Genomic DNA, 17615 nt, shown 5'->3' with positions numbered 1-17615 from the left:
TTCTGTGGGTTGTCTTGAATTTAAACATCATGGAGGGCATGGATGGATTGGGATTGTGCTGATTTTGCAGTGTTTTTCGATTTTTGGGGGTGTTCATGGGGAGGGACAGGCCATGTGGCTGGTGGCCATTTTGAGTGCAGCTACAGGCACTGGCCATGTGCTGGCAGGCAAGTGGCCATTTTGAATGCAGGCTTTGTTGTTAGGCCTCCAACCATTTTGCCTACTTTTCAACCTTTATTTATGCCCAGGGGTAGTGAGTCTTGCATGGGCCTAGTCTTTCTGTGGGTTGTCTTGAACTTAAACATCATGGAGGGCATGGATGGAATGGGATTGTGCTGATTTTGCAGTGTTTTTCGATTTTTGGGGGTGTTCATGGGGAGGGACAGGCCATGTGACTGGTGGCCATTTTGAGTGCAGCTACAGGCACTGGCCATGTGCTGGCAGGCAAGTGGCCATTTTGAATGCAGGCTTTGTTGTTAGGCCTCCAACCATTTTGCCTACTTTTCAACCTTTATTTATGCCCAGGGGTAGTGAGTCTTGCATGGGCCCAGTCTTTCTGTGGGTTGTCTTGAATTTAAACATCATGGAGGGCATGGATGGAATGGGATTGTGCTGATTTTGCAGTGTTTTTCGATTTTTGGGGGTGTTCATGGGGAGGGACAGGCCATGTGGCTGGTGGCCATTTTGAGTGCAGCTACAGGCACTGGCCATGTGCTGGGAGGCAAGTGGCCATTTTGAATGCAGGCTTTGTTGTTAGGCCTCCAACCATTTTTCCTACTTTTCAACCTTTATTTATGCCCAGGGGTAGTGAGTCTTGCATGGGCCTAGTCTTTCTGTGGGTTGTCTTGAACTTAAACATCATGGAGGGCATGGATGGAATGGGATTGTGCTGATTTTGCAGTGTTTTCCGATTTTTGGGGGTGTTCATGGGGAGGGACAGGCCATGTGGCTGGTGGCCATTTTGAGTGCAGCTACAGGCACTGGCCATGTGCTGGGAGGCAAGTGGCCATTTTGAATGCAGGCTTTGTTGTTAGGCCTCCAACCATTCTGCCTACTTTTCAACCTTTATTTATGCCCAGGGGTAGTGAGTCTTGCATGGGCCTAGTCTTTCTGTGGGTTGTCTTGAACTTAAACATCATGGAGGGCATGGATGGAATGGGATTGTGCTGATTTTGCAGTGTTTTTCGATTTTTGGGGGTGTTCATGGGGAGGGACAGGCCATGTGGCTGGTGGCCATTTTGAGTGCAGCTACAGGCACTGGCCATGTGCTGGCAGGCAAGTGGCCATTTTGAATGCAGGCTTTGTTGTTAGGCCTCCAACCATTTTGCCTACTTTTCAACCTTTATTTATGCCCAGGGGTAGTGAGTCTTGCATGGGCCTAGTCTTTCTGTGGGTTGTCTTGAACTTAAACATCATGGAGGGCATGGATGGAATGGGATTGTGCTGATTTTGCAGTGTTTTTCGATTTTTGGGGGTGTTCATGGGGAGGGACAGGCCATGTGGCTGGTGGCCATTTTGAGTGCAGCTACAGGCACTGGCCATGTGCTGGCAGGCAAGTGGCCATTTTGAATGCAGGCTTTGTTGTTAGGCCTCCAACCATTTTGCCTACTTTTCAACCTTTATTTATGCCCAGGGGTAGTGAGTCTTGCATGGGCCTAGTCTTTCTGTGGGTTGTCTTGAACTTAAACATCATGGAGGGCATGGATGGAATGGGATTGTGCTGATTTTGCAGTGTTTTTCGATTTTTGGGGGTGTTCATGGGGAGGGACAGGCCATGTGGCTGGTGGCCATTTTGAGTGCAGCTACAGGCACTGGCCATGTGCTGGCAGGCAAGTGGCCATTTTGAATGCAGGCTTTGTTGTTAGGCCTGCAACCATTTTGCCTACTTTTCAACCTTTATTTATGCCCAGGGGTAGTGAGTCTTGCATGGGCCTAGTCTTTCTGTGGGTTATCTTGAATTTAAACATTATGGAGGGCATGGATGGATTGGGATTGTGCTGATTTTGCAGTGTTTTTCGATTTTTTTGTGCTGTATAACAGAACTGATGTTCCTCTGTCTTCCATTTTTTTTAGGTGCACAAGACTCAAGAGAACCACCAGTGCCAGGAAGAAGTCCTGCAGCGGTGTGTGTGTGCAGCATAACGTCACGCGACGTCACGTCTGGCCTCAGACAACTCTACAATTCGTGCAACTGCGGCCTGCTGTCTGACCTGCTCTGAAGAAGATGGCCCCAAAGAAAGGTCTCCGTACCTCCTCTAGCAAGAAAGTTGCTAGTAAGGAGCAGAAGAAGCAAGTTACCAAGGAGGCTGGTGTGCCACCCGCCACGTTTTTTGGGAGAAAAAAATAAAGTACGCCTGCAGCAGCAGGATCTGCTGGGGACCAAGCTGGGAGCAGCACCCCTGCTCCATTGGGTTCAGTGCCTCCACCACCACGCCAACTTAAGTCAAAGCCCTTGAGTGCTTCAGAGGCAGTCAGTGTACTTCTCCAATCACCATCGACCAGTGATGTTGGCTCATCGCAAGAAAGTAGCAGCAATGTCCCTGAATCAACACAGGTTGTTGTAACTCATCTGACAAGTGTTGAACAACCACAGCCGCAACAACAACACCATGTGCAAGTACACGCCCAAGTACATGTGGAAGGAGAGGCAGCAAAAGGAGATGCGCAAGCAAAGGTGCATGGAGGTTCACAAGTGCCCACAATAGTTGTTCCTCCCGAAGTAGGGGCACATCAGGAAATCGACAATGAAGCCGAGGTATCATTGGAAGCCACTCCTCCTGATGATCATTCATTGTCTTCCACATCCCTAGCAAGGAAAAGATCAAGGGGGGTGTCTACATCTTCTTCAAGCCCACCTCGTTCTGATGCAAGTGATCCGTCTTGGGAACCACAACTGCGGTCTGACAGTGAGGCACACCATGATCTGACACAGATACCTAAGCGTAAAAGGAAGGTCGTCCAAAAACTCATACCTATGGAGTGTGATGAGGCTCAACAAGAAGTGACAGATACTGCTGGTGATGAAGCCTCTCACGATGACGACGAGCCAGTCATCACAAAGGTCACTGCAGCCCCACCGGGCATGCAGCAAAGAGACATTTTGACCCTATCCCGAGAAGCTGCTGAGCGTGATGATGATGTCGGCGAGGAGGCAATGGAAATGGAATCATTAGATTTGGAGTTAAGTAGTACACCAAAACCTACCGCTTCCATATTTCTTCCTCGCAAGAAGGTACCCACCTCGTCCTCGACCTCAATTCGTGGTGGTGAAAGTGCAAAACGTACTGAAGTTCGGCAATCCACATCCTCCACTTCATCTGGCATTAGCAGCAGGACCACCACCACCAGTATCGCCGCCTCCTCCGGCCCCCAAAGACATTTCAAGTCTGCAGTCTGGGACTTCTTTAGTGTTTGCCCAAAAAATGAAACCGTAGCCATTTGTAGCATGTGTAAGCTTCGAGTTAGTCGTGGTAAGTTGGGTTCCAACTATGGTACCGGAGGCCAGAGAGGTCATCTTGAAAGAAAGCACGCTGTCAAATGGTTTGCGCACCTACAGGCGATCGAGGAAGCCGGAATTGCACGTAATGCTGTTTCATCTGATAATGACGAGGAGGAAGAAGACGATTCAAACACTTCACTTACACCCAGTACCCCTGTCAGCAGCACACCCCATGTGAGCCACACTAAGAGTGTGGGAGAGAGTGAGACATCAATGCGGAAAAGTTCATCAGCGAGCGTAACTGGGTCGAAGATATCATCATCATCCCGTAAATCCTTGGTCCAGGGCAACATTAAAAAGATGTTGTTTACAGAAGCGCAATATGAACGCAACCACCCAATGACACGTCTGTATAACACTAAGCTGGCTAAAATGCTAGCTCTGGACCTTCTCCCTTTTTCTTTTGTAGAAGGGGTTGGTTTTCTAGAATTAGTGGCAGCGCTCTGCCCTAAATGGAAGGTTCCTAGCCGGTTCTATTTTGCCCGAGTTGCGGTTCCAGCACTACATGAAGATGTTCTGAAGGTGATTGGGGCAGCTTTGCAGAAGAGTGCTGTTCACACTATACATCTGACAGCAGACATGTGGACCAGTGGCGCAGGCGCTGATTACATGTGCATCACTGCACACTGGGTCTCTTTTTCAGGGGCTAAAGCAAAGCTAAACACAGGTGTTGACACGAACATTGTTTTTAAAGCTGCTCGGAAACATGCAACACTAGCCATGTTTGGTTTGGAGAAACGTCACACAGCAGAAAACATTTTGGATGTCTTTAACACAAAGGTCCTTAACTGGCTGTCCCCACTAAAACGCCGGGTTGGTTATGTTTCCACGGACAATGGCGCCAATATAGTTAAGGCCATGAGGGACGGTTACTATTTCAGAGTGCCGTGTTTGGCGCACTGTATAAACCTGGTTGTCCAAAAATTCTTGGCTAATAAAGCCAGTGCAGCGTACAGTGTATTGGACAACTGCCGAAAAATGTGCAAGCATTTCAGCCATTCTTTTAAGGCAGCTGAGGAGCCTGCTATATCAACGTAAAATGCCAGTGAAAGCACTCATCCAGGAGGTGGTAACACGTTGGAACTCAACCTTCTACATGCTTGAGCGTCTGTATGAGCAGTATACGGAACTCGATCAATATTTCCTTACAGAGGGTACAGAGGAGCTGAGGATGGGTGGGCCGCAATGGAACATAGTTCAAAGCCTGACACGCATGCTTCGTCCTTTTGAGTTCTTCACGCGTGCAGTCAGCAAGGAAGACTCTAATTTGGGAAAAGCTATCCCATTGTTGTACATGCTGGAGGACCAACTGAAGGAGGTGTGTTCTGTGTTTGAAAAAGATGACAAAAACCAAGACTCTTTGCTTCTGGCTGAGCAATTATTAGAGCTCCTACAAGGTGATGAACGTCTTAAAAAGATCCACTCAGAACAGCATTACATTTGTGCTACTATTCTGGATCCACGCTCCAAAAAGGCGCTGGCAGGCCAAGCATTCTTTCCTTTTGATGATGAACATGTTCCAAAGTACAAACGTTGGCTAGCCTTGTCAGCCAAGAGGTTTGAAACAGAACGGCTGGAAATTGAAGGAAATGGCAGTACATCAGCAGGCCATCCCCAGTCAAAACAATCCACTTCTGCACCTGTGGCTGTGGCACAAGTGACCTCTCAGCCGTTAAAGACACCGGCAACCGGATCATCTGCACGAAACACAACAGAAACATTGGAGGCTGAAGAGGATTGGCTAGCTCTGCGTGGGTTTGGTTCTCAAAAGGTCAGAGGCACAGCAAGAGCTAAGCAAAGTGGAGGAACCTTGGATGAGGACCTTGAGTCGATGGTGAAGGACTATCTGAATGACTCAACAGAGGTCTATGTTAATTCTGACCCATTGGCGTATTGGCATGGGAAAAAAGAATTGTGGCCACAGCTCACCAACCTGGCTTTAAACTACTTGTCTTGCCCACTCGCAAGCGTGTCTTCTGAACGGGTTTTCAGTGCTGCTGGTGGCATTGTAACTCCCAAACGGAGCCGCCTCTCGCCCAAAAATGTGGAGAGGTTAACAATGATCAAGATGAATCAGCACCTCATACCACCAGATTTCAGAGTACGAGAGAGCGTGCCAGATGAAGAGGAGGTGGCCTGCAACATAGATGAGGGAATTTCTACTCTGTCAGGTGACACTGAGCTCACCCTGCCTGAATTCGCAGAGTATGATGACGAAGCCTTATTCTCATTCCTGGACCGTGATACCGAGCCCTGAAAATGAGACAACGAATCAATAACTTTCTTTTTCGTCCCTATTCACTTTTATTCCTGTGTGTCTGTCTTTCTTTGTTGTGCACAGTTAATATATTTCAAACTTTAATCAGATAATCACAAAATCAAGCCCATCAGCAGAACTGTCTTCGCTGGTTTGCTAATTGATTTGAAGTTGCCGCAGTCTGCATTCCTCAGGTTCACAAGTTCAGAAGAACATGCTCCTCTATCCTTCTCCTCCAGACTCCTATTTCCATCAAACCAGAGGGCTGGTTTACGCCCAATGAAGAAAGACTCAGCACTTGTGGGGGTGTTGTTGTACCTCTTTGCAGGTGAGTTGACGGCTCTGGGACCATTGTTGGGAAGCTCTAATACCGGATAAAAGTGTTTTGGACCAAATCCCAGGCGGAATTTTTTGTGTGTTTTTGATGACTTGCTTGCCTTTGAGGTGCTCTTAGGGGGGGTTCCGTCTGTTTGTGGGTGAGTTTCGTGGTCTGGGAGCACTGCTGGGACACTCTAATCTTGATTGCATTTGCTTTTCAGGAAATCCGTCGTGGCAACCCCGACTTATGGCCTAGCTACGCAGTGCGTTTGGACCGAAGGCCGAGAAATATTGCAAGTATGAGATTTTGCTTTTGGCCTGTTTGGGGGTGTTATGCTTCTTGGCGGGTGGGTTGGCGTGTCTTGGGGCATTCCTGGGAAGGTCTAATACCGGGTAGAAGTGGTTGGGACAAAATCCAGGCCGATTTTTTTTTGGCTATTTCTGACATTTTGCTCAATGTAGCGTTTTCGGGGGCCTGTTTGGGGGGCTTCCTGGTGTTTGTGGGTGAGTTTCGTGGTCTGGGAGCACTGCTGGGACACTCTAATCTTGATTGCATTTGCTTTTCAGGAAATCCGTGGTGGCAACCCCGACTTATGGCCTAGCTACGCAGCGCGTTCGGACCGAAGGCCGAGAAATATTGCAAGTATGAGATTTTGCTTTTGGCCTGTTTGGGGGTGTTATGCTTCTTGGCGGGTGGGTTGGCGGGTCTTGGGGCATTCCTGGGAAGGTCTAATACTGGGTAGAAGTGGTTGGGACAAAATCCAGGCCAATTTTTTTTTGGGCTATTTCTGACATTTTGCTCAATGTAGCGTTTTCGGGGGCATGTTTGGGGGGCTTCCTGGTGTTTGTGGGTGGGTTTCGGGGTCTGGGCGCACTGCTGGATATATATACTTTACTTTGCAAGAGGTTTGAAGCAAATCCATGGTGGCAGAGGGGAGTTAGGGCCTAGCTGCAGAGCGCGCGCGGAGTGATTTGGGAAATTTGTGAAAAATTGACTAAGTCCCCATTTTTGTACTTTTGCTCTTTGGCTGTTTGGGGGTCTTCTACTCGTTTTCTCCTGGGTTGACGGCTCTGGGGCCATTGCTGGGAAGCTCTAATACCGGATAAAAGTGTTTTGGACCAAATCCCAGGCGGAAAATGTTTTGTGTTTTTGATGACTTGCTTGCCTTTGAGGTGCTCTTAGGGGGGGTTCCGTCTGTTTGTGGGTGAGTTTCGTGGTCTGGGAGCACTGCTGGGACACTCTAATCTTTATTGCATTTGCTTTTCAGGAAATCCGTCGTGGCAACCCCGACTTATGGCCTAGCTACGCAGTGCGTTTGGACCGAAGGCCGAGAAATATTGCAAGTATGAGATTTTGCTTTTGGCCTGTTTGGGGGTGTTATGCTTCTTGGCGGGTGGGTTGGCGTGTCTTGGGGCATTCCTGGGAAGGTCTAATACCGGGTAGAAGTGGTTGGGACAAAATCCAGGCCGATTTTTTTTGGGCTATTTCTGACATTTTGCTCAATGTAGCGTTTTCGGGGGCCTGTTTGGGGGGCTTCCTAGTGTTTGTGGGTGAGTTTCGTGGTCTGGGAGCACTGCTGGGACACTCTAATCTTGATTGCATTTGCTTTTCAGGAAATCCGTCGTGGCAACCCCGACTTATGGCCTAGCTACTCAGTGCGTTCGGACCGAAGGCCGAGAAATATTGCAAGTATGAGATTTTGCTTTTGGCCTGTTTGGGGGTGTTATGCTTCTTGGCGGGTGGGTTGGCGTGTCTTGGGGCATTCCTGGGAAGGTCTAATACCGGGTAGAAGTGGTTGGGACAAAATCCAGGCCGATTTCTTTTTGGCTATTTCTGACATTTTGCTCAATGTAGCGTTTTCGGGGGCCTGTTTGGGGGGCTTCCTGGTGTTTGTGGGTGAGTTTCGTGGTCTGGGAGCACTGCTGGGACACTCTGATCTTGATTGCATTTGCTTTTCAGGAAATCCGTCGTGGCAACCCCGACTTATGGCCTAGCTACTCAGTGCGTTCGGACCGAAGGCCGAGAAATATTGCAAGTATGAGATTTTGCTTTTGGCCTGTTTGGGGGTGTTATGCTTCTTGGCGGGTGGGTTGGCGGGTCTTGGGGCATTCCTGGGAAGGTCTAATACCGGGTAGAAGTGGTTGGGACAAAATCCAGGCCGATTTTTTTTGGGGCTATTTCTGACATTTTGCTCAATGTAGCGTTTTCGGGGGCCTGTTTGGGGGGCTTCCTGGTGTTTGTGGGTGGGTTTCGGGGTCTGGGTGCACTGCTGGCTATATATACTTTACTTTGCAAGAGGTTTGAAGCAAATCCATGGTGGCAGAGGGGAGTTAGGGCCTAGCTGCAGAGCGCGCGCGGAGTGATTTGTGAAATTTGTGAAAAATTTACTAAGTCCCCATTTTTGTACTTTTGCTCTTTGGCTGTTTGGGGGTCTTCTACTCGTTTTCTCCTGGGTTGACGGCTCTGGGGCCATTGCTGGGAAGCTCTAATACCGGATAAAAGTGTTTTGGACCAAATCCCAGGTGGAATTATTTTTGTGTTTTTGATGACTTGCTTGCCTTTGAGGTGCTCTTAGGGGGGGTTCCGTCTGTTTGTGGGTGAGTTTCGTGGTCTGGGAGCACTGCTGGGACACTCTAATCTTGATTGCATTTGCTTTTCAGGAAATCCGTCGTGGCAACCCCGACTTATGGCCTAGCTACGCAGTGCGTTTGGACTGAAGGCCGAGAAATATTGCAAGTATGAGATTTTGCTTTTGGCCTGTTTGGGGGTGTTATGCTTCTTGGCGGGTGGGTTGGCGTGTCTTGGGGCATTCCTGGGAAGGTCTAATACCGGGTAGAAGTGGTTGGGACAAAATCCTCGCGGAAAAGCCTTTTGGCACTTTTTGTAACTTAGGGTTCGTTAGGGTTAGCCCTAGCAGCAGGATTGCATGTGTTTCGGGGTGATCTAGATTTTTGCAACTGAGTTCTGGGGTCTTAGAGCACTCGTGAGAATGTGTAATTATGGTTGCAAGTCATTTGAAGAAAATCCATGGTGGGAAAGGGGTGATTTGGCATAGTTAAAGAAAGCCTTTGCCACTATTCTTAACTTAGGGTTCGTTAGGGTTAGCAGTATTTCTATTGCATGTGTTTGAGTGGGGGGGATTTCGAGTCTTGGAGCGATGCTGGCTATGGCTACTTTTGCTTGGTTGCTTGCAAGTGGTTTGAATGCAATCCACGGTGGGTAAGGGGTAATTAGGAAGGGGGTACTTCGGCCTACTTTTACTTTCAAAGTAAGTTTTGTCACCAGTTTTCTGCTAGGCCTCGTTTTTTGAGATTTGATTGGGGGTCTTCTACATTTTTGCGACTGGCTTTAGTAAGGGTCTGGGTGGGAGCACTGCTAGGAAGATCTAATTTTGTTCTAAAACACAGTTTACAGTTCACCTAGCTTGAGGGGCAAGATCCGCTACATTAATTTGCCCATACTTATTTATCCTTCAAAAGGTGACTCAGAGTACGCACTTTCAAAAATATTGTACTGTCTACTAGGAAAATCAAATTGTGACTTTTTGCACTCCACAGCCTACATACCTTATATTTATTTATCAGTGGTGTTGTAATATTATATCACTTCCTGTTTTTCGTTGAATAATTACAGGCCGGGTTTCAGTCTCTGCAATGGGGAAAAAAGGATGGAGTCAGGCTTCACAGTAGCTACCACAATTCAGCATCAGGCAGGCAGTGGACAGGGTGTCTTCTGGTGACCAACATCGATGGACGAAGCGTCGGCTGCAATGGAGGAGTGCCGCTAATAGGAGGATTTTTTTTCTGAAGGCAACTTACTTACCACTTCCAACAGGACCACTACAACCACATAGACACAGTATCCCTTGCCTTTTTCTCTGACTGTGACTGCATTTCTTGGATCTCTCTCTGCTTCTAAATTGATCCCTTAACACATCACTTAGTCCACTCCACTATCACATCTGCACCACACATAGTCATTTGTAAGTGCTCCTACGTACTTCGCAAGTCGCAGCACGCCCCAGGCTGTAGAGGACTGGGATGGCCCCAATGATGAAGCATGTCACCAAGGGGCAACCCTGGTGAGTGAGGGGACACCTAGAAAAAAAGCAATTTCTCCTTTTCTATCTACTATACCTTCCAGACCAACCCCACTGAGTGTTGTTGTGAATGGATTTATAGTGACCAGCAAGGCTCTCGGGTATCTGGCTAAGTACAGAGACCTTATGTTGAATATCGTTATCAATAATTCCACACAGGCCCTGTACTGTCGCATTCTTTCTTCCACAGTTGTCGAATGTACTACTTACTTTTCACTGACATGCATGCAGTAGTGCATGCACTTTCAAAGATTGATGGATAGGTTTGTACCCAAAGAATTGTTTATGTTCCATTGTTTGTCTATGCTGTGCTTTTTTTTACAGGGTGTCTTCTGGTGACCAACATCGATGGACGAAGCGTCGGCTGCAATGGAGGAGTGCCACTAATAGGAGGATTTTTTTTCTGCAGGCAACTTACTTACCACTTCCAACAGGACCACTACAACCACATAGATACAGTATCCCTTGCCTTTTTCTCTGACTGTGACTGCATTTCTTGGATCTCTCTCTGCTTCTAAATTGATCCCTTAACACATCACTTAGTCCACTCCACTATCACATCTGCACCACACATAGTCATTTGTAAGTGCTCCTACGTAATTCGCAAGTCGCAGCACGCCCCAGGCCGTAGAGGACTGGGATGGCCCCAATGATGAAGCATGTCACCAAGGGGCAACCCTGGTGAGTGAGGGGACACCTAGAAAACAAGCAATTTCTCCTTTTCTATCTACTATACCTTCCAGACCAACCCCACTGAGTGTTGTTGTGAATGGATTTATAGTGACCAGCAAGGCTCTCGGGTATCTGGCTACAGAGACCTTATGTTGAATATCGTTATCAATAATTCCACACAGGCCCTGTACTGTCGCATTCTTTCTTCCACAGTTGTCGAATGTACTACTTACTTTTCACTGACATGTATGCAGTAGTGCATGCACTTTCAAAGATTGATGGATAGGTTTGTACCCAAAGATTTGTTTATGTTCACAATTGTTTGTCTATGCTGTGCTATTTTTTCTTGTCTCCCAAAACCTTTCCCAAAAACCCCCGTACCCATCCATTTTTCAAACCCTAACCCTCTTCCCCCGGGCTGTGTGGTTTTGATTGATGTGTGACTAAATGACAGCAATAAATCCACACACTTGCTGGGGAGGATAAGGTGATAGCAACAGGCTGGTGAAGAAATCCGAGGATATATTCTTACTCTGCTTGACAAAGAACCATTGCTAATGTGAAAGAACTTCAACCGAATTAGTAGTTATACTTTACCATTTGTTAGGCTACAATGTGGCACTGTTCTACTGTACTTCTGTCACCTGCTATATTCTCAGTTGTACCGTTGAATTGCTCAGGAGGACAAACCAGATTTCATTTTCTTTTTTTTCATAGGCATGCAACTGCCACTGTGTCACACCACTAGTACCGCCGCTATGAGGAAATTTTATCCGACCAAGATTGCCAATCATATTCGCTGTTTCCTGTGGAGCCAGCCCTGGGTCTAGCCCTACTTTCAAACACAAATTACAGGTAAGATAAGCGTTTGGTGGTTTGGGGGTATAATGGAGTATTAGTACGAGAGACGAGAGACTGAAGGTAGTACTACTAAAGTCCTAGGACTCTTGGATTCACTTCACTTAGTCTGTGAGAGGCACTTAGTGTTGAAAACATTTGGGCATTTACACTTAAAGGAAGAAAATGGAACTAAACTTTCTGGAAAACAAAGTCAACGTTAAACCCCCACCCACCAGGCAAGCAGTAAGAAACGGGTATGCTCAGATAAAGTTTGAAAAAGTATATTTATATCCCTAACAAAATAATCTCCCGCAAGACCCTCCCTAACCCCAACGATTGTCCTTCAAAAGTCCCCAAAAACCCAACTCCCAATTCCCACCCCCCAAAAGTCTCTAAAAAAGGGGCAAGGGACACTATGGGTGGATGCTGTCAACTTTTTGGGCCAGGGCATCATGCTCCTGGCGGAGCAAGGCGTGCTCTACGCGGAGCCCCTCCAACTGGTTGGAAAAGTGGTGGAGGTCCTGCTGGAGGCGGGACACCATCAGGGTACTGCGGCGCAGGCATGCCTTCAATGCCTTGTAGGTGCAACGGCTGTGAGAGGAAGCTGTAGCTGTTGCCCTTGCTACTCGGCGGTGGCGTTTGGCTTTGGCAGCCCGGCTCAGTCTGGGTGGACCACTGTGCTGGGTGGCACTGGCAGCCCGTGGGGGAACGGAGGCCGATGCAGACGACGTAGTTGTTGTGGTCGACTGCACACTTTCTTCGTCCTCCAGGGCCACCAGCCGCCGATATTCAGCCCCAGTGGCATCGATCCTCTGTTGCCGGGCCGCTCTAGCCAGCTCCTTCCTCCTTGTTCGTTTGGAAGGAGAACCTATATGAAGAAAGAAAGACATAGTCTGTAACCAATGCTCCTTAAGATTAACTCAATCATTCAGCAGAAATTTGTGTTGCACTACAACTAGCAACTTGCAAACGCATTACATAACTATTGAGGCCAGTATCTATCTAACCTCACACTTCTTCATCCTTGCTCTAACATTAGTGGGAGTTTAAGGAACAAATTCTACGAGCACTATGGACTTCCATTGGAGTCGACTATGAAAGTACACCAGTCTTATTCTTCTTCTTGTCTCTTGTTTTGGTAAATTGGTACGTTATCTTCTGCAAGCCGGCATAATGCCAGCGCAGTAAACTTGCACCCGAGAAAAAGAGACGCACGCCATGAGGAGTGACCTAGACTTGCGTTGCGTTACTGTACCCGTCCAGTACATGCAGGTGGTGAAGCTCTTACTTTTCTATTACGGGTGGCACTGAGAATACTCTGTTACAACTCAAGGGCTACTGCTTAATTAATTTAACTTTCACCCTACAGTGGAAATGAGTACTAGAAATGGAAAATTGAAGAAGATAAATAATCTGATTATCTATCACTTCACATGGGATGTTTTTGCTTATATATGGGATGACTTTAGGTGCTTTGCTTTTTATTGAGTGATCGGTGATACATCCACACATGAATGACTGAGTACTACTAAACTTATTAAGAGAGGTAGGGAGTGGCCACCGTAATAACCGGATCTATGCAGTGCTTGCAATACAAACTACTGCTACTATTGATGGTAGTATTTGGACAAAATTAAAAGTTCTTTTCCTTGCCTTTCCTACACTGGAACGGACGTGCGGGTGCAGTGTTACATGCTCTTCAAAGTTACACTTAGTTCATCCACTGACCGTCTACTCTCTCTAGATCATGGGTACTCACAAACTTTCTCTCAGGGGCTACATTTACAGTGTAGTTTGGGGCCGAGGGCCGCACTGGTGGGGGCGGAGTCAGAGGGGGCGGGGCTAAAGCAAAACGATAACTTGTGACCATGAGGCTGCACACAGGTCCCTGCAGCAGATGCCCTCACCCACCGAGCCACCAGACCCAGCATTTACATACATCTCTCTCCCTCCTGCTCTCCCTCCTGCCCTCCCTCTCCATCTCTCTCTCCCTCCTGCCCTCCCTCTACCTCCCCCTCTGTCATCTCACTGTGTGTGTGTCTATCTGTGTCAGCCTTCAGCCCGGGTTGAGACCGCTTCCTCAACGCGCACACACAGACAACAACACCAAAGTACTTAACAGGTCTTTAAAAGACCATTAACATATTATTGAGGCTTTGTTTGTTGTAGCGCCCCTGCTTCTCCACCCTGACAATCACTGCTTGCCCGGCCCCACAGAGCAGAGGCTTTGTTCTATTTCACCTCTTTGTGGCCTTGCATCTCCACTCTGCTCTGTGGGGGCCGGGGGAGCAGTGATTGTCAGAGTGGAGATGCAGGGGCGCTAACAGGTGAAATACAAAAAAGCCTCTGCTCTGTGGGGGCCGGGGGAGCAGTGATTGTCTGCAAGGTCTGCGCACCGCCAAGGAAGGCTTGCCGGGCCACCACCGGCCCGCGGGCCGTACTATGAGTACCACTGCTCTAGATACACATATGCTATCTAAGAGTCAGATAGTAGCATGATCCAGGTATATGGACACATACAGTTTCTGTGTCACCCACCCAGGCTGTTGTCCTTCCACCCATCATTGCTTCATCATTCACCCAGCCATGCATCTCATATTCTTGCCTTCCCAGCTAGTCTTCAATCTCAATAAGTAAGGAATATATAAGAGCTTACCTCTGGCCGCCACCACCACCGTCTCAACTCTCACAGCCGCCGCCTCCTCCCCTGAAGAATCGCCCTCCGCCTCCGTGTCGAGCACCACCACCTCCACACTGGCCCCGCCACCAGATGTTCCACCTACAAAGTACATTTAAGAATGTTAGAATAAAGCACTCACTAGTCTTTGGTCTAGGAATGAAGACATGTGAAAACAATGTAATTTGGGACTGTCTACGTTAAAGTTAAAAAAAATGTCCCTTTTTCCAGGGAAGGTTGTCTTGCTGCACTTTTTGGCACAACTGATGAAGGCTGTTTTTTTAACACGCACCATTTTTCTCCACTCAGACAGAAGATGGACTTCTAACAACAAGATCAAGTTGAAACCAGGTGAGAGCTCGGCTCGACCACAAGAAATGTCTTCAATTAATCGTCAGCACTAACCACTTTTCCATTATCAGTTAAACGTTTAGTTTTATTATGACTTCATTTTAATAAATGTGTTTACTTTTAATAAAGCTTTTAAACTTAAATACAATCTGTGTATTTTGGTCCAGACTAGAGTGACTGAGCGAAAGGTTTTGCAATTTTTGCAAGCATGAGTCCAGATAGAACACTTCAAAAGACATTATGGACAATCCCAGAGGACTGCACTAAGTTGATAGAGCTATTGCTGACTAGAATCATGGGAGTTTCGCCAACCGTGCAATCTTAGTTAGCTACACAGACAGACTAATAAGAATAATCTAGTAATACCACAGGGAGTCATAGTAGAGGCAGGATAAGAATTTAGATACAGTCTACAAGAAGAGCAAAGACAATTTTGAAAAAAGTCAAATGAGGAACGCTAGGAAAAATAGGTACTAGTCTAAAATGAAAACTTACTGGGGCCAGCAGAGGAGCCCTCGCCTGCCCGATCCTGGCCCTGTTGAACAGCATCCGCCGCCTGCTGCTCCTGTGCCCTCCTCTTGCCCCTGGGGGGAGCTGACGTACAACATGAAAGAAAGAACAGAAAACATGGATGATTGTTGCTTGTCAATGTCAACCAAATCAAACATTTCAAAAGAACAATAACAAAATATTTCCGCGAAATTATATTGATTAGGGTTAGTTTTCATTTATTTGCGGACCTGTGACTTCGAAAGTCACGTAACTCACTAAACAAAGTACTGAAACGTTCACCTAGGACTGGCAGGCAGCAGTCCGCAGGCAAGACGCAAAGTGACAGACAAACTCCATTGTGATTTCAGTCAGATCAGTGACAACACTAACAGTTGCCTGCTACATTACCAGTCATTTAAATAGTCAAACTATCAATCCACCACCAATATTTTTCTTATTGTCAGGGGTACAAAGGAAGGGGCAGATTTAAGCCCCTTGCGGCTCTTTTGCGCCGTTCTTGCGTGACTTTTGTGACGCAGCAGCTAAACAAAAAAGGGCGCCATGGTGCGGCGTATAATATTATAACAACCTGATGCATTTGGGAGATGCATCCCGTTATAAAGCCCTGCGCCATCAGGGGGCGTTCCGGCGCAAGGGAGGGCATTCCTGCGCTGGAACACATCCTAATAGTGGCTGAGGGAAATCTACAAAATTTCAATCAGTCACCTTTAGGACAATGATGCGTCACACAAACCCTGCACCTGCTTGAAGCAGACGTACGGCTTGACCCAGCATTGGGGAGATAGGGTACGCCAGAGCATTGCTGGAGCTGCGCCATCGTTGCGACGCAACTCCAGCAGTAAAGCTTCGGTGACGTTTTGGGCCCATGGTGCGCCGCATTGCAAATACGGCGCACCATGTTTGGTGGTGGTAGCGGGCCGCACAATTAATGGCGCATCCCTGCTACTTTGCAGGGATGCGACGGTAATTGCAATTCTGCCCCTTAGGGGCATACTTACTTACGCGTTCTGGCGCATCTCCAGAGATGCGCCAGATCAAATGCGTCCCGCAAAACTACCCTTGCGACACGGCAGATGCGCCTCATTTACAATGCGGCGCACCCTGGCGCAAGGGTAGGCACTTGCGTGACGCATCTCTTCACGTAAGAGCGGCGCATCGCTGGAGTCACGTCGCCAACGCAATGCAACTCCAGTAATGCTCAGGGCCACCCAATACTTAACATGCTGTGTCAGTCCTTTCGCCTGCTTCGAGCAGACATAAGGAATTGAATTGACGTAGCAGCGTCGCAGAAGTGCCTGCGTTAAATCTTGTAGATTTCACGCAGGCAATTTTGCGAGGCGCACAGCCGCCGGACCGCCCACCCTGCGTACTAGGAACGCACCCATTGTGGTGCAGGCCCATGGCTTTATAACGTGACGCATCTCCCTAGATGCGTCATGTCATAAATGACTCGCAGGGATGCGGCACGTTTACGCCGCTGTTGCGTCACGCAAGGCAATGTAAACGTGGCGCAAGGGGCTTGTAAATGTAATCTGCCTCCTAGTGTCTAGCATTACGCAGTTCTGTAAAGTACACTCATACATAATAGTTACTCAGGCCAATGAGACCACGAAATAGAAAACAAATAAGCATAGTAGCAACGCCACTGAGAAGGAGAGCAGTGCACCTGAAATGCACAGAAGATTTTGAAATATAATTTAACTACAATGTAATCGTCATCATCGGCATTATTGGCTTGCTCCATGTAAAAAACAAATATTTGCAATACAACAACACAGAGCAGGAGAAAACATCATAGTAGTGAGTGATTAAATGGCTACTACTACTCACCAAGCCCGGGGATCTCCAAGCCGAGCTGGTCCAGCAGGTCGCGCTCGCGGTCCAGGAGGTCCGTCCAGCGATGGGTGACCTGGCTGTAGGTGCGCTGGACCCCGTAGAGGTGGGATATGGCCCAGCACACCTTCTCCCACCGCTTCCGGCGCTCCCGCATGTTGTAGCCGCCGGCCGCGATCCTGCCGCCTCCCGCGATGGTCCTGGGCAGGCGGCGCTGGACGAAGTAGACCAGCGCGCCCACTTCCTCCGGGCTGAATATCTCCCGTCGCGTCACCTGCTCCCCCCTCAATCTCCCGCATGCTGTCCTGGCACTGGGTCCAGCACTACTCCCCGCCGCCGCTGCGGCCCTCAAGTGCCTGGGCAGCTTCACGGCGCCTGGCTTGACCATGGTCTGGGCAGGTAAGGTAGGAAGAAGTAGAAAATTAAGAAAGAATAGGATAGGGAAGAAGAAAAGAAAAGAGTTTAAAAAAGTAGTTTAAAAGTAAAGAAAAATAGCAGAAAAGACAAAAATATACAGCTAGGAAAAGAGAGGGATAGATAAGAAGCAAAATCGTA

Source organism: Lissotriton vulgaris, chromosome 4_1 (assembly GCF_964263255.1).
Source record: "Lissotriton vulgaris chromosome 4_1, aLisVul1.2, whole genome shotgun sequence".
In the NCBI taxonomy this organism is placed as follows: domain Eukaryota; kingdom Metazoa; phylum Chordata; class Amphibia; order Caudata; family Salamandridae; genus Lissotriton; species Lissotriton vulgaris.
The sequence above is the reverse complement of the archived record's forward strand: the minus strand, read 5'-3'. Positions refer to the sequence as shown.